Below are 15,357 nucleotides of genomic sequence, written 5' to 3'. Positions count from 1 at the left end.
ATGTGTGTGGCAGAGCGGCCTGGTTTGTGGATGGAGAGGCAGGAGATGGAGTGGCTTTTCCTGGCTCCGCCACTGACTTGCTCTGTGACCTTGGGCAAGTCACTTTGCTTCTCCCTGTGCTTGGTTGCCTTCCTGCCTGTTGCCCACTCTGTGTGTTTAGTGTGAGGAATAAGGACCCACAGCTGCCTGCTTAAACTCTCCAGCCTAACGAATCCAGCTGGGCCCCAGTTGAGCCACCTGATTGGCCAAACCGCCTGTAGGATGAGGGGATCAGCAGATCTGCTCTAAGGAGACAAGCTGAGGGCCGCTGCTGCTGCCTTGGACCCAGCCCTTCTCCTGCCTTCCGTGACTCCAGGGACCCCCAATCTGGTCTGCAGCTCCAGGCCCTGCCTCGGACTCGGACTCCGGCTTGGCCCTTGGCCTGGCATTCGACCCCTGATTTCGGTTCTGACACTGGGCTACAATTCCTGAGGTTCTGTCTCTGGCTTGATCCTTGGCTCTGGCATCTGCCCTCTAACTCTGGTTCTGACTCTGGGTTTGATTTCCCTGCTCCTGATGCTTGCTGCGACCACTAGACCACACTGCCCACGCCCCGCTCCCCAACACTTAGACTGCAAGCTCTGCGGGGCAATGACTGGGTCACTTGCTATGTGGATGCACCGGGGGCTCTTGATCTCATTTGGGGCAGAAAGGCTGAACAGCAATTCCAACAGGGATATGCAGGCACCCGCCCTCTCCCACAGGAGGAGGGCAGTTCAGTGGGCCACCAGCCAGTTACCACCAGAGATCACTATGTTTATAAGCATCTCCCAAAGGTCAGCAAGGCATACATGGGGGAGGTCTGATTTTTTTTTTCAGTTTCCCAAAGCACTTGGGATCCTCGTAGCCTGAAGGTAGCGGCTCTGCCAGGTGAGCTTCCCATGTGACCTGTCAGGAGCCAGAACGGCTCTGCTCAGGGCCTGGAGAAGTCGCTCTGGGCCGATTGCACAGAAACCCTGTACCCGAAAGCAGCTGGCGTTGGCGTGTGCTGAGCACTAGGTTGTAGGAGGCCGGGGATGTGCTCAGGCGTGGAGCAGTCAGGACCAAAGGCCAGCGTTTGGGAAGTAGGTATTTCAGCTGCCCTAGGAAAGGCAGGGTGGTGAGCAAAGGAGCGGGCTTATTATTCACTCCCAGGGAAAACAGACCGGGAGAACCTGGACGAGTGGAATTAGGCAGAAACACTTCAGCAAAAGCAAATCTGCACCAGTTACACGTGGCCGAGAGAAGCATGAGCATAGGCTGCAATGTGGCCGCTAAACACCACAACAGATCCCACCCCGTTCTTGGCCTGCAGCGTGCTACATGCTAGGACTTCTGGGGCCTTCACAAGATGTTAACTCTCATCCTCCGAGCCAAGATCTTCAGCCGGGCCTAGTGATTTCAGATGCCTCCATTTTCTGAGGGCCCAGATTGGCTCTCCTTAAAGGGATCTAATTTTTGGAGTGGGCGTGAGAATCAGGGTCTCAGGTCAGGCGCCCAGTGTCCCTGGTCACCTCTGACTGCTCCTAAACAGCCCCGTGGCCTGAACTAAAAGAAATATGTCATCCTACATCCTCTGACCTCTTCTTCAAAGGAGAAACGAATAGGAAATCTGGGTGCTCAGAAGGAAGCCGATAATCCCTCAGCCCTGTATGTCCCCCAAGGACCCCCGCTTGGTGGGCGTCCCTGTTTCTGGGCATCCAACATGCTACACCTTGGAGCTAGCTGCAGAGGTGCTGGGCACTCAGAACTCACAACTCCACTTGGCTCCTACGGCAGCCCCTGGTGCTCAGCACCTCAGAAAAGCTGCCTGCAGGAATCTCAGCGGGGCATAGAAAAGAGAAGAGCCCCCCGCAAACCAGGGGCCACTTTGGAAGAGTTGGGCCTAAACTCCCTTCACTGCCAGCCTAACGTGGGTCAGAACCAGCAACCCAGAGACCGCTCAGCCTGGTAACGATGGGCCAGATCCTCAGCTGATGTAAATCAGCCCAGCTCCAGTGACACCAATGAAGTTCTCCTGCTTTATACCAAGGGAGGGTCTGGCTCCAGACACCCAACCACGCTGCCCCACAGCCTCTTTTCATAGCGGGGTCCCGGGCTGCTCCGTCATGCCTAAGACCCGATCACCAAGGGCCTGGAGACGTGAGTGTCAGCGCTTAGAGTGACCTCCTCCGCGGAGCTGCTGTTCTGTGACATAACAGGAAGCCTCTGGCCACCCTGGCGCGAATTAACCAGCTTCCCCATCATGCAAGAGAAAAGGCAGCGCTGGAGGGCGGCGCTCGAGATGGACGCTGATCCGCAGGTGTGAGGATTGGAACAGGCCGTGTTTCCAGCTGAGGCCTGTCTCGTCTGCCCGGCCTTGGGCTGGGAGGACGTCTCCTTTGTCTGATTTTTCTCTCCCCCCTTGTTCTCCTTCTCCGCGAGCTGTGTGTGTCGAATGCGCAGTGGAAGGAGACGCGGCCCCCAGCACGGCGCGGGGGAGGAGGCAGGGCAGGGGATTTGGGGAAGGGGTTGGAATAGGGGGCTCTTTTGGTGCCACGGCTCCCCGGGCTCTGTCCTGCTACAGCCGGGCAGGCTACGTGGCGTCCAAGTTCCCCCCGCCCGCCGTCTCTTCCCCCAGGGCACTGTGACCCCTGCCCTTCCTGCCACCGATCTGCTGTATGCCCGCGCGAGGTGGGGCGAGGGAGGAGATGCGGGGGGCTTGGGGAAGGGGGTGGAATCGGGACATATCCCTTCCAGCCCCCTGCCGTGAGCCACTCAGGTCCAGGGTCTCGGAGCATCCCCCTGCCCCACCCTCCACCCTGACTCCCGCACCCCCTCCCGCACCCCCAGCCCCCAGTCCTGTCTCCCCCCCCCGCACGCCCCCCAGCCCTCTGCCCTGACTGCTGCATGCCTCCAGAACCCCAGCCCTGTCTCCTGCATCGCCACACATACCCAGGCCCCCCAAACACCATGACCTGATTCCTGCACCCCCTCACACACACCCAGCCCGCAGTCCTGACTCCTGCACCCCCCTCCACATCTCCACCCCCACCCTGAGCAACAAACGGGAGCTTCTCCCACCTCCCCCCCACATACCCACCTGCACCCCTTGCACCGAATGGGAGCTGCCCCAGGACAGCGCTCCACACGCCAACCTCCTGCCCCAACCCTGAACCCCCTCCCTCATTCTAGCTCCTTGCCAGACCCTGACCCCAGCCTCTTCCTGCACGGTTTAAAAGTGTATAGTGTGTACATTGTAAAACTGAAACCTACATGTATCTCTGAGTTGTGAAGAATATGTATTCAGGTTATAACAACCAAGAAGAAGGCACTTTTATCTCGAAACCCATGATTAAATCGAGTCTTCCTAACTCGTGATTTAAATCAAATCCACCCTGCCCCCTGTGCTCTTGCCCCTTGCCTCTTCATTCCCCAGGGGTGTAAAGATAAAATCATAAGGCCATCTCGAATTCCTCTAAAGAACAACTGAGCATCCATCTTGTAAGCCCTTCTTGTCCCCTCCTACCTGCAGTTTGGTGTTTTTTCTGTTTTGGCGGAAAATGACAGGAGCTGTCAATCTCCTAATCTGCCTAGTGACCAAAAGTCTAGGTAAGGCAGTGTTCAAATCAGATCGGGGCGGCCCATCTGAGTGGTAGTGTCTGGTGAAGACAAACTCGGTAATTAAGGGTAGGCCATTCACCCCACAAGGGTTACTTGTCATACTGACCTCCACACACCTAATCCACCTGTCTAGAATTCACTCACCACACGCACAGCAACGCAGAATAGGAGTGGAAGGGTTTTAGCAACTTACCTAAAAAAGCACTCGCCTGACCCTGTCCCAGGTTCCCTGGTTCCATCGGAGGGATCCAGCAGTGTGGCGGTTCAATGATGAGGCAGAACACAGGTTTATCCAAGCAAGCAAGCTGGTTAGCTGAAAAGGGCTGCTCCTGTCAGCTTTCCACCTTCCCTTTTATTATATCTCTCCCCCCTGCGCATTACCTACTTCCACCGCAAAAAGACACAACAACAAAGGAATACATGACTTTGATTAATATTCTTATTTTCCAGCCTCTATCTACTACAATCCTAATTCTCAGGCCTTGAGGCCAGGCCAAGGAAGCTTCCCACGATTACTGTCCTTTAATTAACTTCCCAGGGTTCATATCTGGTCCTCGTCCTTGGATGGAGCAATCTGTTGCTCCTACACAACGGTCAGGGTGTGCCCTGACTGTTTCCAGGTGGATGGACTAAACATGAACCCTTCATCCCCCCGTTTTTTGTTTAATTATACTCGGCCATCTCATGGTAGCCGTCAATTTGCTTTTGCAAGCAATTTAACTCCCAGACAGACAAGGACATAACTCGGGGAGCTTGCCAGGGCGAATCTCTACAAAGCCTTAGCAAAGAGGGAATACATTGTACACAGCAGCAGCAAAAAATAAGCCCAATGATCACAAACACAGCATAACCGAAAAGTTGTCGCAGCCATCCTAGAGATGGCAGCCAACCTGTAAGCCAATTCCGAAAGCCCTCAAACCCCACATCTTGACGTATGTGTGCCGTAAGATTGGCCAACTCGGCCAGTCTAGTTTCTATGGAACGACTATTATCAGTTAAATTAAAACAACACATATGCCGAAACGTGGAACAGCCTAGGTGATGTTTTAAGAGCAGAAAATCAATGGCTGCTCTGTTATCTAAAATTGCATCCCTTAATTCGTGTTGCTCTGCGTTAAGTAGGGCAATTGCCTGGGATGTTGTATTAATTGCCTTCGCTGCAAAGCACGCCAGGGCATTTAGGGTTCTGGCTGTATAAGTGGCAAGCGCGGGGACCCCAACAATGGAGGCCGCTAAAGCAGTATACTCAGCGCGACTAAAAAGCTCAACATCTGCAACACAATTATCTGGAAGGGGTACACTTCTTTTACTGTGCCTTTGGCTGGCAAAAGGCAATATAAGCGTCATTCTACTAAGACAGCAAAGGGTGCCATCACTTAAATTTGCAGGAATATAACTAAAGGTGCGTGAGCCACAGGTAAAAAACCACCCTGATGGTAGGATGATATGGCCATAATTGTATGAAACATTCACAGCGCGGGAACAATTTAAGAGGGGTTGAGGAATTTGCCGACAGCCCAAGGGCACCTTTGTACTAGTGCAGTTAACCACACGCGCACAGGTGACATTGTTGGCCCCGGCCGGGTACGGTGTGTGGAGGGATATAGCCGTGTGAGGCAAGGTATAGTTGGCCGGGCCCCAATTAGCCATGCCAGAGTACTGGGAAGAGAGATTCGCATAAGCAGCGAGCATCGTCTCATTCCCTATTTCCTCAGGGTGATGACATACTGGTATAAGGCATGTACCTAACAATTCTCCGGCTGCTACAGAATCAGACAAACAAAAGTGGGTAACATTTGCTATTGAAGCCAATCTTTCCCATATGTTATATGTCATTCGGGCCCGTAACGGGGGAAGCGCTCCCGAGCCAACCCCTACAGGAAATAGCAGGCACAAAAGGCATACAATCAGCACAGAATTAGCAGTGATTTGGGCGAGAATCGCCACAAACAAAGTCTCAGGAGTCTCTGGCTGTTGATTTGCTGCCAGTCTTCGTTGAGCCGCCGCGACCAATGCTTTTACTGCTCCCCATGTCACGGGCTGGCTTGGGACGCTACGCCTCTTCCGTTTCCGTCCCGCCGTTGTCGACCCGGGAGGCACCACGTTCTCCTCCAAGGTCAGCTGAAACTCCGGTATGGGGTTCGACAGCCCCTGGCGCCACGCCATGCTGTTTCAGTGCCGGTCGCACACACCGGGCTGGAACCCACAACGGTCCTGCAGGGAGAGACACAGCAGCATATCCCCGACCCCAAGTGATTAGAGGTACTGGGCCCAGCCACTGCGGATCGGGCAGCTGACGGTAAAAGACACGCGGTCTTTCCAGTACCTCAGAATTGTGAAAATGGCAATCCGCGGGGGTCTGCTGATCTGCGTTCAGCGTTAAATTATTTAAAGTAAACAAAAGGATATGCATTTGTTGTTGAATGTCTCCTAAGGTTCGGAGACGCAGCTCCCCTTGTTTTAATTGTTTATCAAGCAAGGTTTTGAGCGTGCGATTGGCACGTTCAACAATGGCTTGGCCCGTGGAATTATAAGGGATCCCATGTTTAAGACGGACGTTCCATCGGGCGCAAAAAGTGGAGAGGGCTGTGGAGCAGTAAGCTGGGGCATTATCCGTTTTAATTTGGCTTGGGCGACCCATAACAGAAAAACAGGCTAGCAAATGGTGAATAACTTTAGCAGTGGCTTCCCCACGCTGTGGGGTTGCCCAAAGGAAGCCCGAATAAGTATCAACGGAAACATGTAAAAACGAGTAGGGGCGGAATTGTGGCACGTGAGTGACATCCATTTGCCACAGCTGATTTGCTGCGGTACCTCTGGGGTTAACGGCATAAGAAAAAGTAGGAGCAGCAGCGGCACAGTGGGGGCAGGAACGAACAATGGAACGTGCATGATCAGCAGGAATGTGAAACTGCCGGGCCAAAACAGAGGCAGACTGATGAAAGAAGGCATGGCTTTCAATGGGGTCAGAAAAGAGGGAATTTACCTGACCATGTAACGCGCGATCAGCGCGTGCATTGCCCTCAGTGAGTGACCCAGGCAGAGGGGTATGACTGCGAATATGAGCAACAAAATAAGGGAAATTACGAGTGGAAATAAGATATTGCAAAGACAAAAATAGGCGAAGGAGGTCCGCATCGACCTGAGGGGTAATGAGGGCAAGGGGTAAATGATCAATCACTTGATAAACATAATGGGTGTCCACAATTAAATTAAAGGGACAATCAGCGAAAAGTTGAAAGGCTAAAATAACAGCAGCCAGTTCTGAACGCTGCGCGGAACGCTGAGGCAGTGTAAAACGAGAACGCCAACGAGGGGGGTCACCTGATTGATAGGTGACGACACCTCGATGTGGAGAGCCATCAGTAGAAAGAGTAACAGCAGAAACAATGGGTTGAGAGCGGCTAAGACGATGAACAATTAGAGGCACCTTTTGTGTAATTACCAACCGAGGATCTTTTGGGGGATTATAAGAAATTTCTCCCACATAATCACAAAGAGCAACCTGCCAAGCCAAAGAGGTGTGGCACAAGGAATCAAATTCACTACGGGACAAGGGGAACACAATATCAACTAAATCAGTGCCAGTAAGTTGCACTGCACGGTGGCGGGCTTTACGAACAAGATCAGACAGGGCATCTGGATATGGGTAAATATTCCGAGGAGGAGTGGAGGAGAGGTACAGCCACTCTATGATAGAGACGGCTGTATTCGTACGGGGTACAAACAGAGCCGCAGTGGGCGTATGAGGGGTGGCAAGAAGAATCAGCCGTAGGGGACGGACCTCAGGGGGTCTGTCCACAAACTGCTGACTTAATGCTGCATTAATTTGTCGAATGCAGGCAATGTGCTCTTTAGTGATGGCAATAACTGCACCCGGTGCTCGGGCTCCACGTAGGAGCTCGAACAACGGCTGCAGCATTGAGGTGGGGAGACGAAAATAGGGCCGAATCCAATTTAAATGACCCAAAATCTGTTGTAATTTAACAAGGGTTAGGGGTTGAGGTAGAGTTAGTGCCGGACGAACCGGAGCAGCATAGGTTTGTAAAACCTTATGGCCGAGGTAGTGGTAGGGATAAGAGCGTTGGATTTTTTCTGGTGCCACCAACAGGCCATTTTGGCCGAGGATTTGAGACAAAGATTCAATCTGTTGTTCCGTGACCTGGGGACCACTAAGCAAAATGTCATCCATATAATGGTAGACCTTTAGCGTAGGGTACCGGGCACGAAAAGGGGTGAGGGCCCGATCCACAAAAAGCTGACACAAGGTTGGACTATTTTGCATTCCCTGGGGTAAGACCTTCCACTGATACCTTTGAGAGGGTTGCTGATTATTATATTGTGGCACCGTGAACGCGAATTTTTCGCGATCTTGTGGGCAAAGGAGGATGGTGAAAAAACAATCTTTTAAATCTAACACACAGAGCTGATCGGTTTGAGGAATTAAATTTGGATTTGGTAATCCATATTGCAAGGGGCCCATAGGTTGGATGCATTTATTTATTTCCCTTAAGTCATGCAACAGCCACCATGCACCAGATTTTTTCTTAATAACGAACACCGGGGTGTTCCAGGGACTAGTAGAGCTTTCCAAGCGCTGTGCCAGCAAATGCTGCTGCACAAGCGATTGAAGCGCTTTTAGCTTTTCTAGAGGGAGGGGCCACTGGTCAATCCAGACGGGCTCTAAGGATTGCCATACCAAGGGCAATGCGGAGGGCAATGTGGGTGAGGGAGGATTTTGAGCCATCAGATATTAATATCGAGGGTGGTGTCCAGCTTTGTAAGTAAATCACGGCCCCAAATATTGAGGTGGACAGGGAGCACAAAAGGGCGGATAGTAGCAAGGGTACGGCCTCCCGGTTTAGAGACTGTGACCCAAGACAAACTCTGTCGCCCGGGTTTACTACCCCCGATCCCCCACAACTCTTTAGAAGGAACCGTAGGCCAACTAACCGGCCACTCTGGATCACGAATCACCGTAACGTCAGCTCCAGTGTCCACCAGCCCTGTGAAAGGAACATCATTTAAGAGAAGTGTTAACTGAGGTTTCGAGGGGCGGACTGACATTGTCAGAGCAACAAGTGGAGAGGACGCGCTGTGAGACGGCGAGTGAGACAACGTTGATCCAAAGCCGCCTCCGCCCCGAGTTCGATCCTCGGAAGCTGGCACCTGATAGGGGACTAAAATCAATTGTGCAATTGATCGTCCACGCGGGAGCGACTGTGGAAGATGAGTCCACACCTGAACCTTAACAATGCCGGTGTAATCGGCATCAATGACCCCGGGGATGACAAAAAAGCCCTGTTTCCCAGCATGAGAGCGAGGGAGAACGAGACCCACAAAGCCGGCAGGGAGAGGTCCCGTCACCTGGGTAGGTATGGCGCAGACCTCCCCTGGCAGCCGAAAATCAGTGTCCTCCTGCATGATTAAATCAAGCCCTGCACTTCCAGCAGTCGCCGCCCTCATAGAGTCTATGGATTTTAAGGCAGAGGAACGGTTGTCTGAGTGGGAAACACCCCCGTTTGGCCCTGGGTTCGGGGGGGACCCGCCGCGCGGTTTCCTGGCCCGCTACGACACTGATTAGCCCAGTGATAGCCCTTTTGACACTTGGGGCACTTTTTTGAGGGTCGGGCGGGTGCCTTTGATGAGCGGCACTCCCGCTGGAAGTGACCCTCCTTGCCACAGCGGTAACAACGCTTCCCCTCTTTCCCGGTTCTTTTTAGGGCGGCAGCCAGAACTCCAGCTTTATGGACTTGTGTGCCGATGTTTTGGCACGCCCGTAGCATGTCTGAGAGCTCTAAAATGCCAGAGGCTTGCGCCGTCTGGAGAGCACGGCGGCAATCCTCATTTGCATTTTCAACTGCCATTTTTAACAGGATTTCCTGAGCTGCCGCAGCGTTATCCACCTGTCGGAGGATAGCCTCCTGCAATCTGTTGGTAAAATCCAGAAAGGACTCTGATGCACCCTGACGGATACTAACAAAGCTTTTAGTAGGCTTGCCTGAATCCGGGACCTTCCGGAAAGCATGCTGGGCGCAGGTGGAAATAAGGGGGAAGAGGGCCTGAGGGAGTTGAGTTTGCATCTCAACGGTAGCAAACGGTCCCTCCCCTGCCAAGTGCTCAAAAATAATACCTTCCGCTCTATGAATCTGGGCCTGGCGTTCCGCCTCCTGCCGATACTCACTAATCCAAATAACATATTGACTGGGTGACAGCATCATGCGCAACAGCGCTTTCCAATCTTCAGGGATCAGGGAGTATCCACTACCTAGCCCTTCAATGAGACCACGCACAAACGTGCTAGTCAGACCGAACTCGCGAATTGCTTTCTTTACCTCTCTAATCACCGAGTAAGGCAAACTGACCCAGGTTCCAACCGGGTTGCCCTGGCCATCATTCTGCCAGGTCACCGGACAAACCGAGACCAGCTCAGCCAGCTCCTCTGCTGTAAGATCTGAGCGAGCCTTCGCTGCGTGCACCATTTGTTGCACCAGCGAAAGCCTCTGAGCAGATGCAGACGACCCCCTGGGGGGCCCCGAAGCATGGGGTTTCAGGGGGGGATGGTAATCACAGACCGGCTCTGGTGGGGAAGGTAAGGGAGGCGGTGGTAATAAAGGCACTGGGGGCGAAGCAGGGAGAGGGATGGCTGCAGGAGCCGATGGCGGTGGCGAAATCGGCAGCCCCTCTGTTGGTGCGGGAGAGGGTTCTTCCGAAGCGACACACTGTGTTGCATCGGTAGGAGGGGGGGTGGCTGCAGGAGCCGACGGGCGTGGCGAGATCACCAGCCTCGCGAGGGAGGGTCTGTCCGAGGCAACACGCTGTATCGCGTCGCGGCAGAGGTGCCAGGCATGTAAAGCCTGCACGGGCGCCCGAGGCTCTTTGTGCAATGTCTGGCCCAACCGCTCCCAGTCCGCTAGCTTAAGGGTTCCGGCTTCAGGGTACCACGGGCACTGGGCACTCACCTCCTGTAGCAGGAAAGTGAGTTCTCGAGTGGGGCAGTCATGCTGAGCCTTACGCAGCAAATACTGTAGCTCATTGCGGTGTTGCACTTGCAAAGCAGAGAGGGAGCTTCCCATACTTACCACAATGAAAAATACTCACCGGGATCCGCGAAGCGGATGAGTGACGCGTCTGAAACCCTTGCCGGGCGAGGTGAGTGCTGAGGGCCCCACGTTTGGGCGCCAGTTGTGGCAGTTCAATGATGAGACAGAACACAGGTTTATCCAAGCAAGCAAGCTGGTTAGCTGAAAAGGGCTGCTCCTGTCAGCTTTCCACCTTCCCTTTTATTATATCTCTCCCCCCTGCGCATTACCTACTTCCACCACAAAAAGACACAACAAAGGAATACATGACTTTGATTAATATTCTTATTTTCCAGCCTCTATCTACTACAATCCTAATTCTCAGGCCTTGAGGCCAGGCCAAGGAAGCTTCCCACGATTACTGTCCTTTAATTAACTTCCCAGGGTTCATATCTGGTCCTCGTCCTTGGATGGAGCAATCTGTTGCTCCTACACAACGGTCAGGGTGTGCCCTGACTGTTTCCAGGTGGATGGACTAAACATGAACCCTTCACAGCAGTCCTGCTGTCCTGTGCTACCCTTGGGAAAAAACATCTGTAAATCAAGCTGCCAAAAATGGTCCTGTCACCATCACTCGATTGTGTTCACAGGTCCTTTATTGGTACAGCTTGCCTCATTTTGTGATTTGCCTAATCGTTACCTGTTTACCTAGTTTATCCCGGGAGTTTTTGCCACCCCCTTTAATAAATTCTGTTGTACCTTTCTTGGTTTAAGTTTTATGTAAAATTTACAAGCCCCTGGTAATAAATACGGGTAAAAAACAAACCTAAAACCAAAAAATCTGGGCCACTTTTCATTTCAGCTCCTATTTCGGTCAACAGGGGGGCCCACAAATATGTTTGGCGTTGGGCCCACAAAAAGTTAATCCAGCCCTGGAAGAAAGGGACATGGCAGCGTGGGGAGGGGGGAATGATGAGGAGGGAAGGAAGGAGGGAGGAGCAGGGAGGGCAGGAGAGTGAGGCTGGCACCGGGAGATGGTTCAGAGGATGTTGCCACAAAAAGCCAATCAGTAGCGAGGAAAGAGTCTCCAGAGTGCATAGGTAGAAAGCAGAATTTGGTGCCATCCTTTTGGGACCAGGAGGCCGTGAAGATGCCTCCCCCACCATCGTCCTGGTGCTTCTGCCCCGAGCTCCTGCTCTGAGGATGGGAGACCTGTGATTGAAGGGGCTGGATTCAGCCCACAAATAACTGGGAGGGGACAGTGGGGCCCTGGTTCCCTGGTCCCCCAAACCCTCCAACCCATTTCATGTGGCTACCTAAATATCCAGCCCCAGGTGTGGGGTTTAATAAAAAGCAACATATGGAAATAAGAGACGACCCTACGGTTGAGATCTGAGATTGGGGAGGAGCCATCAAATGGGGCTAAAACCCGGTAATTCATAGGACGAAGGTTGTTCAGAGTCATGGGAATGGATCCTTTCAGCTGAGTTTGTTTGCAGCTCCCCGCGTCCCCCTTCGCTCTTGTATTCATTCTGTCTCTGCAAAAATCAAATCCAATTAAAAGAGGGTTAGTCGTTTCCAGAGGAGTGTATTAAAAGCAGGAGTTCGGGGAGTGACGCTTTGCTTTACCTATTACTCTTTTAACATAGCGATAAATATTATTTCTCCACCATGGGCAAAGCAGACAAGTGTGGGTGTTGTCCTGGTGCCAGCTGACGGAGGTTCTGCTCTAGCTTAAGGGGTGGTGTTTTGTGCTGCAGGGCTCCAAATCAAGCGCCCAGTCCTGGATTTTCCTCAACCCGTGGACAGTCCAGAGAAATCATATGGTTTGTTTCTTCCTTTAAAGACACCAAAGCCCTTCACAGCTTATTAACTTAACTGGGGGTTACTAGACCCTTCCCTTGAAACGCAGCCTTAGTTTAGGGTAAAACTGAAACGAATCTATTAACAAAACCTACATAGGAGTCATTGAAATCAAGTATAAGGAATGCCGATAGAAAGAGTTACAGGTAAAACAAAACAAAGTACACTTTTCAAGGTCTAAAACTTAATCTAGCAAGACACAGGCTCTGTTGAAGATGTTTTTTCTCATCCACAGTCTCGCGGCAAAATGGGGACTGTCTCTCTCCTTGCTCAGGCTCTCTTCCAAGGGCCCAAAGTGCTGGTGTTTTTGGTTTCTTAAGTGAAAGAATGTGGGGTTGTCTGCCCCTTTCTTTTATAGTCCATTGAGTCTTGGAAGTTGATTCTTGACAGCAGAGGTTGTCAACCAGGGGTATGGGGTACACAGAGGTCTTCCAGGGAGTACATCAACTCCTGTAGATATTTGCCTAGTTTTCCAGCAGGCTACATAAAAATCATGAGCAAAAGAAGTACAAACTAACATTTCATGCAGACAAAAGGAGAAAGTCAGCAATTTTTCAGTACGAGTGTGCTGAGTGTATTTTATGTCTGATTTTGTAAACAAGTAGTTTCTAAGTAAGGTGAAACCCGCATACATCCTGGGTGTGGTGTTCTGTCCTATCGAGTGGCACCGAGACCATTTAGAGACAGTGAAATGAATCTGCTCTACAGCCTTAGCTAACAGCCAGTCGGCTCTGAGCTCATGCGGTAGCACCTCATGCACAAAGCTCCAGAGGTCCCAGGTTTGATCCTGCTCTGCCAACAACCAGGGTCTGTCAACATGATGCGTGCTCTTCTTTTTCCGCCCCCCCCCACTTGTGTTTGCTGAAAAGTAAATTGCTCTGTTGGCTACCGTCTCCTTCCCCTGCTGTCTTGAGGACCCTGTTTGCTGCTGATGTAAACCCCCATTCCTTTGTTTAGGATAGACCTCTTTAACAACGTTTGCCTAGGAGGGGCTGTCAGGTTTTCCCAAGTAATGTCGTAGGGGGGGAACTCATAACTCTATATGTGACGTTGCAACATGAACTTATTGACCAGAGAGTTGTTCCTTTTCAAATGGTACCTCACAAGGCATATTTCGTACAAAGATTCTTACCATAGCATGTAGGGTGTGAATAGAGGGCTGCTTTGGGTCACACATGCTCAGTAGGGCATCTCGAAGGGTGGAGGGCCAATTCCACTCCCCAATTGAAAAAAAGGGGAGTGCCAACCTGTTCCACCAGTTCAGCCAGCGCCAGAGGGAGACAGCCGTATCAGAGGGGCGGTGAAGATCCCTGCCCTGAGGACTGATGTTCGGAGGCCTGCTTTGACTACCTGCAGCAAGCAGAGAACTGCCAGGAGAAGGATCCCAGCCCATTCAAAGAACAGGGTGCTTGCTGCTTGCTCAGCTCAGGAGGGCGTGAGGACATAAATGCCAAATAAGCAGCGCATGCTTCAAATGCATAGGCTTAGTGGCCCGTGTACCTTTCAGTAGTGAAGAAATCTGTTTGTTGGACACGATTATTTTTCTTTGACCGCTAGGTGCTGTATTGCTGTAATGATAAGAGCATGTTTAGATTTATGAGGCGTCTTAGTTAACCCACAGATTTTCTTCTTATAAAGGGAAGGATTTTTTTGTTTAGTCTGAGCAGCTTTACTACACTGTGGTGTCTTTCCTCCAAATCGGAGCAACTCAGGTGACTGGCATCCCCAACTGTCCCAATTGGCATATTTGTGTTGTTCTCCACAGGTGGGAGTTCCGCTGTCAGAACAGACTGAACCTGCTCACTAGCCCTGCACTAAAGTGGAATTATTATGGGTACGGGTGTAATAAAGTTTGGTGGGTTACACTGAGGCCAGGCCCTTGTCTCCGGCTCTGTAACGGAGCACTGACTCTGCTCTCCCAGGAGCCCCTCTCTGCCTGAACACAGGTTGCTCTTACAGGCCCAGCTCACGAGGTGACATCTCCCCTGTCTTTCCACCCAGACTCCATGGAAGACTGGAGAACTGAGCAGGATTATGACATCACAGGTATCAAGGAGACTGAAGAGCTGTAACAGAAGAACGGCCACGCTGGGTCAGACCAAAGGTCCATCGAGCCCAGTCTCCGGTCTTCCGACAGTGGCCAATGCCAGGTGTTTCAGAGGGAATGGACAGAACAGGGAATCAGCAAGTGATCCATCCCCTGTCGCCCATTCCCAGCTTCTGGCAAAAAGAACCTAGGGACACTCAGAGCGTGGTGTGGCATCCCTGCCCATCTTGGCTAAGAGCCATTGATGGACCTATCTTTCATGAAATTATCTCATTCTTTTTTGAACCCTGTTATAGTCTTGGCCTTCCCAAGAGCCTCTGGGAAAGAGTTCCTTGGGTTGACTGTGCATTGTGTGAAGAAATACTTCCTTTTGTTTGTTTTCAACCTGCTGCCTCTTAATTTCATGTGGTGACCCTGAGTTCTTGTGTTATGAGAGGGAGTAAATAACACTTCCTTCTTTACTTTTTCCACACGAATCATGATTTGGTAGACCTCTATCATATCCCCTGTACTTGTCTTTTCGAAGATGAAAAGTCCCAGTCTTATTCATCTCTCCCCATATGCAAGCTGTTCTATACCCCTACTCATTTGTGTTGCCCTTTTCTGAACCTTTTCCAATGCCAATATATCTTTTTTGAGGTGGGGAGACCACATCTGCATGCAGTAGTCACGATCTGGCTGTACCATGGATTCTTAGAGGGGCAAGATGACATTTTCTGTCTTGTTATCTATCCTTTTCCTAATGATTCCCAACTTTCTGTTTCCTTTTTTGACTGCCGCTACACATTGAGTGGATGTTTTCAG

The 15,357-nt window shown here is 51.5% G+C and overlaps 1 long non-coding RNA gene across 1 annotated transcript; it reads right to left on the bottom strand.

The window, feature by feature from the left end:
- Positions 1–4,497: 4,497 nt before the first annotated feature.
- On the bottom strand, positions 4,498–10,791 carry LOC141983730 (uncharacterized). The gene is made up of 3 exons (XR_012638484.1): positions 10,723–10,791; positions 8,575–8,627; positions 4,498–5,835 (listed from the first exon to the last, which is right to left on the bottom strand). It is a non-coding gene; the product is annotated as an uncharacterized LOC141983730 (long non-coding RNA).
- Positions 10,792–15,357: the final 4,566 nt, after the last annotated feature.

Source organism: Natator depressus, chromosome 3 (genome assembly GCF_965152275.1).
Source record: "Natator depressus isolate rNatDep1 chromosome 3, rNatDep2.hap1, whole genome shotgun sequence".
NCBI lineage: Eukaryota > Metazoa > Chordata > Testudines > Cheloniidae > Natator > Natator depressus.
This window is presented reverse-complemented; position numbering and strand designations above follow the sequence as displayed.